Genomic DNA, 6,000 nt, shown 5'->3' on the forward strand with positions numbered 1-6,000 from the left:
AATCCCAAATAAGTGTTGTTAAAACAACATTTTTTCTTTCAAAATGGACCCTTCAACAGACCTGGATGACAATTTGAACAGGTTTACTAAGTTGACCCAAGATCTGACCAACTGTGATGAAAAACTTTCACAAGATCAGTTGGTTGTGATCCTGTTAAACTCCATTAGTGACAAATACAAAGATATTAATATTGCATTGGAATATGGTAGGGCAGAACATACCATAGAATTAATAATCAATGCCCTAAAGAACAAAGCCTTGGAGATTAAATCTGAATCCAAGGAGAATCACAATGGGGATACCTTACTGGCTAAGAGAAGGGGTTTTAGTAAAACTAACTATTACCTAAAAACCTCAAATGAAAATAAACAGAAATGAGGTGATAAGGGTAAGTCTAAGAATAAGCCAAAATGTAAGAAATGCTTCTATTGTGGGAAACATGGTCACTTTATCAAAGATTGTTATAAAAAGAAAAATGAATTAAAAGAAAAGAAACATGATGATGGGAATGCAGCCTTAGTATATAATAAAGATAAAAATGAAGATAATTTGGTCATTGTCGATGGTGAGAAGAAGCTGAATGATGAATGAATTCTTGACTCAGACTGTTCCTTCCATATGTGCCCAAATAAAATCTGTTTTCTTGAAATTGAAAAGACAACTGGTGGACAAGTTATGATGGGTAACAATATGACTTGTAAATTAATGGAATAGGCACTATTAAAATGTTACTGGAGAATGGGAAGGTCTTGTTTTTAAAAAAGAACCAGACATGTTCCTGAATTAGAAAAGAATATAGTTCCACTGGGTATGTTGGATGATATGGAGTTTGATGTAAAACTAGGTCAAGGACATATTGAAATTCTTAGGGGCAATGATATAATCATAAGGACCCCTAAAAGACACGGTCTTTACTTTCTTAATACTAAACCCTCACTTGGCTTAACTACTGTTGCTTGAAAAATTTTCTCTTGCAAAACTATGGCATGAAAGATTTAGCCACATGGGTAAGAAAAGTCTAAAGGCTTTACAAAATAAAGGAGTTTTTTGGAAATCAAAACCTTGGTGATATTGGTCATTGTGAACAATGTTTGATAGGTAAACAAGTTAAGCTTCCTTCTCTGCCTGGAATTCATAAAATCAAACAAATACTTGAGTACTTGCATGTTGATTTGTGGGATCTTGCATCTGTGTGTACTCTATCTGGTTTTGGATACTATCTTTTGATCATTGATGATTTTTCAAGAAAAATCTGGGTTTTCTTATTAAAAACTAAAGATGAAACTTTTTGAAATCTCAAATTGAACATAAGATAAAGATATTAAGAACTGACAATGGTTTGGAGTTTTGTAATCATAAATTTAATAGTTTCTGTAAAGAATATGGCATATTAAGACATCTCACCATCACCTATACACCTCAACAAAATGGTATGACAGAAAGAATGAATAGAACTTTACTAAACAAAGTTAGATGTATGCTTTTGAGTTCTTGTTTGCCAAAAATATTTTGGGGGAAGCTATGAAAACTGCAGCATACCTTGTTAATAGAACCCCACTAATGCACTAAAATTTGAAGTTCCTGAATCTATCAAGACTAAAAATTCTGTTGATTACTCTCACATAAAAACCTTTGGCTATGCTACATATGTTCATCAAAACATTGGAAAGTTAAAGCCTAGATCACTTAAATATGTTTTCTTAGGTTATGGTGAAAATGTTAAAGAGTATAGGCTGTGGGTTAAAGGTGAAAGAGGGCGTAGGGTGATTATTTGGAGGGATGTAATTTTTAATGAGTCTCTTATGCCTTGTTTAGAAGGAAAACGGAATAAGTTGACTGGTGAGGATGTTCAAATTGAGGTGGAGACTATTCATGCTGGAGAAGTAACACCAGCACCTGTTATAATAGAAACTATTAGTACAGAAAATGACATTTTAAGTGAAATTGAAAATGATTCGGTCTCTAATCCTAATAATCTATCTAATAATCCTACTCTTCTCATAGATGAATATCAACTAACTAGAGATAGGGAAAAAAGACAAATCAGACCTCCAGCTAGATATGATTGTGATGATTTTGTTTCTTTATTCACCTATAAAGAACAATTTGATATTGAGCCTAATTCCTACGATGCCATTAATCTTAAAAATGCTAAAAATTGGATAGCAGCTATGGAAGATGAAATGAGTTCACTTCTTAAAAATGAAACTTGGAAATTAGTTGAAAAGCCTAAGGGTCAAAAGCTCATAGATTGTAAATGGATTTATAAAATAAAGGAAAGGGAAGAAGGAAATAACAACATAAGATACAAGGTTAGGTTAGTAGTCAAGAGATTTACACAAAAGGAAGGTGTAGACTATAATGAAATATTTTTTCTTGTTGTTAAGTATACAACTATTAGATGTTTACTTTCTTTAGTTGCCCAATTTGATTGGGAGTTTGGCCAATTAGATGTTAAAACTACATTTCTTTATGGAGACTAAGAAGAAAAAATTTATGTGAAACGACCTATTGAATTTATAAAAGGAAATCCTGAAAATGTTGTTTGTCTATTAAAGAAATCATTATATAGCCTAAAGCGGGCTCCTAGGCAGTGGTACAAAAAACTTGATTCTTTTGTCTTGAAACTTGGATTTCAAAGGAGCAATTATGACACATGTTTGTATTGTAAAGTTAAATGAGGTAAACATTCTCTTTATCTTGTATTTTATGTGGATGATATGTTATTTGCAAGTTCTAATAAATCAGAAATTGAGCATATCAAATAACTTAAATCTGAATTTGATATGAAAGATCTTGGGAATCCTAAAAAGATTCTTGGCATGCAAATTTATAGAGATAAAGAGAAAAACATGTTATTTCTAAACTAGCATGATTATGTGGTTAAGATTTTGAAAAAAATTAACATGTTTCATTGTAAACCTGTGATCTTGCCTCTTGCTAATCATTTTAAGCTTACTTCTTAATTCTGTTCTAAAACTGATGAAGAGTTCAATAAGATGTCAAAAATTTCTTATGCTAATGTAATTGGATCTGTCATGTACTTGATGGTGTGTACTAGACTTGATATTGCTTTTAGTATTAGCACATTGAGTAGGGGAGAAGGCTATAAATGTTATTCTCACTGATAACGAGTCTAGCTCGGACAATCAGGGTGAGAGATCCACGCATGAGGAGAGTGAAAAATACGTTACCTCCGTAACGAAGATAAAAAGTGAATCCAAACAAGGGAGTGAAAGAGACGAGGACTTAGATAGTAATGAGGATTCTAGTGATGAGTTGGTGAGTGAGGAAGATATCGATGAGGCCTATGAGAAGGTGTATCAGGAAAACCTAAAAATTCTCAATAAAAACAAGGCTTTGAGCACGACTATTCAGAAGTTGCAATCAGAGAAAGCTAAGTTAGAGGCGTACGTTAAGAAATCTTCCACTCTCCTAAGTGAACTTAAGTCGATGAATGAAGTTTCAGAGTCTCGGGTAAAAAATCTCACCAATGAGCTTTGAGCTTGAGAGGTCATCTAGGAAAGTCAGCGAGTTGACCACCATGAATGAGACTTTGCAAATCCAGATTGTGAACCTTCTAAGCGATTTAGAGCACTCAAAGTCTCCACTTCTTGCCTTTACTAGTGATTTGTCAAGCTAGATAATCTTTTAGGAATAGGCAAGCCGACTGGAAATAAAGGAGGTCTAAGATATATGGGTAAACTTGATGATATTACTAGCACGTCTAAAACCACATTTGTCCCTGCTTCTGATTAGTCTAAACATGTGCCTAACCCCGAACCTAATGTTGAGGGATCTGTAGGACGAAGGTCTATCAGATAGCGTAGGACTCGTCGACCTAGGAATAGACGTATGCGTTCATATAACACAAGTCCTAAGTTTATCCTGACATGTTTTCATTATGAAGAGTTAGGTCACATCCGCCCTAGATGTCATCAATAGCTGAATAAAAATAGGAAGATACACTTAACTGGAAACAAAAATTAGGTATCTGTTGGTCAGAATGGATTTTTTACTGAACAAGTGAATCGTTTGACCAAGCTGGTGACACAACTATCTGGGAATTGTTATCCTACTATACAGGTTTGGGTGAAGACGAGTGATCCGTAGAATTTGGAAGTAGATCACGGTACTCTTAAGGGAAAGAGCACTTATATACCTAACTGATTAGGTAGTTTTTGATGCATGCATGTTCTTAATTGTCACATGATGTTTGCATGCATCACTTGCATGTGTTTACTTTAGTCAGTTTATTCCATACGTAAGGTCGAATAATTTATAATCTGAAACGTAAACTCGATAAATCCAAAAAATTGTATTGATATTAGACCGTTCTAGATCCTTTCACACGGGATGTTCAAACTAAAATATCCAAGCCATCACAATCCCTACAGTTATAGCCAATGATGCAATATTCAATGTCACCTGCGGTTGAATAAGTTCATTCCGCTGATTGTTCGAGTCGAATGTTAACATAATCTTCCATATAGACGTCATTAAATCTTGTTACAAGAAGGCTTCTTTCCTTGGTCTACCTTTCATTATTCAATTGAAATCAATCATATCACAATCTCTAGTTATCTTTGGCAAATCATCACAATCACCACGAAAATTCCACCTCATTGCCGGTACCATGTTTGATATAGTGAAGTGGTCGTGGACAAAGTTTAATACTTATTGATCTTATCCAGTCCTATGCAGTCTAACATCCAACACGACAAATCCAAATTCAAAAGAGGCCACATGTAAATTCATATACAGTTTGCATTTGCACAAAGTTATCCAAGATAAGTTTTCACTTCACATTTGCAGCAAAAAATTTCTTGGAAAATCAGTACCAAAAATTTCAGTTGGAGCAAAACTCAAACGGAAGTTCTATCCAAGAGAGTAGACTTGGAATGAGTGATCTTCAAGCTAAACTGCTGCCTTACATCGACCTTCCGCTCATTCAATGCAGATGCGATTTCTTTGACAAAGCTTCTTTTTATCCCAAATACAACACCAGTTTGCAGCAACCTCATTGTTTGAACCACATATAGGCACCAGCAAGCACAATGACATTCTTAGACTGCAATTATCTTCCTTTCTCCTCCTCAACCCACCTTGCAGAATTGTAGCCAATAAGCAAGAAGCTGAGAAACAGTAACCATCAATTTTTTCCTATTACAGTAAATCTTAAGCATGCCATGCAATGAACAAATTTAATCATTTTCTACAAAATTCTCGTTTTCCAATTCAGCTTCTCGTCTGCTTGCAAATATCAGCATAAGCTTTTACGCATCAAAAAATGACATCAAGCAATTTCAGCTTTTGGAATGCTCTACATTTTGCAGACTGGAAAGGTAAGAATTATCAATCCTCAGAGCAGAGAACCTTCAATGAAGTGGACCTACTTCTGAAATACTCAAAATTTTCCCCAGAAGACCAAATGTACATTCCGGAGACTAGCTTTCCTGAAAGTGTGAATGAAAATCATACAATGGCAAAGGCCCCAACAAAGCAGTTTCTACGAAATCCCTAGCTCCAAAACTGGTTGTTTCTGTTAATGTCCTAGAATTGTACCATCAGCAATCTTGCACTGTAACACTGAAGCAGACATTACTACACATATTGCTGGGAATCAATAACCTGCTAAAATAAGGAATGTTAATCCTGTAAATAGATGTACAGAATTCAAAATAATCACACAAGATAAACTGTCACTAAAGACAAAAATAAGATAGAAATTGCTCTTGATTAATATTTGATTCGCATGATTCTACAATTAATCAAATGGTGTACATCACCTCGCTGAATTTGTAAATTCCAGCAAACCACTTGCACCAATCATTAGCATCCTGATAAACGTTGTACGTAATGTCAGGCCAAACATCAGAACCAATCAGTGGTGAGGGCATGCTACAGAATTAGCCATATAAAATGGAAAATCCTACATATAAAATAGATAAATAATTAAGAATCACAATTGCTTAGGAGATGCTTCTACCTATCTCCAC

The 6,000-nt window shown here is 34.6% G+C and overlaps 1 protein-coding gene across 6 annotated transcripts in view; it reads right to left on the minus strand.

Moving 5' to 3' along the window:
* Window positions 1-4,507: 4,507 nt before the first annotated feature.
* Window positions 4,508-6,000, minus strand: part of LOC111410750 — a 5,137-nt gene continuing 3,644 nt past the window's right edge. For 3 of the 6 annotated variants that reach the window (XR_002705748.1, XR_002705751.1, XR_002705750.1), the window contains exons 3-4: window positions 5,791-5,841; window positions 4,508-5,632 (exon numbers count right to left, since the gene is read on the minus strand). The gene's annotated coding sequence lies outside the window, so the exon portion shown is untranslated. Of the gene's footprint in view, window positions 5,991-6,000 lie in introns of all 6 variants that reach the window. The other 3 variants (XR_002705749.1, XM_023041251.1, XM_023041252.1) reach the window with 3 other exon arrangements.

Source organism: Olea europaea, chromosome 15, assembly GCF_002742605.1.
Source record: "Olea europaea var. sylvestris chromosome 15, O_europaea_v1, whole genome shotgun sequence".
NCBI lineage: Eukaryota > Viridiplantae > Streptophyta > Magnoliopsida > Lamiales > Oleaceae > Olea > Olea europaea.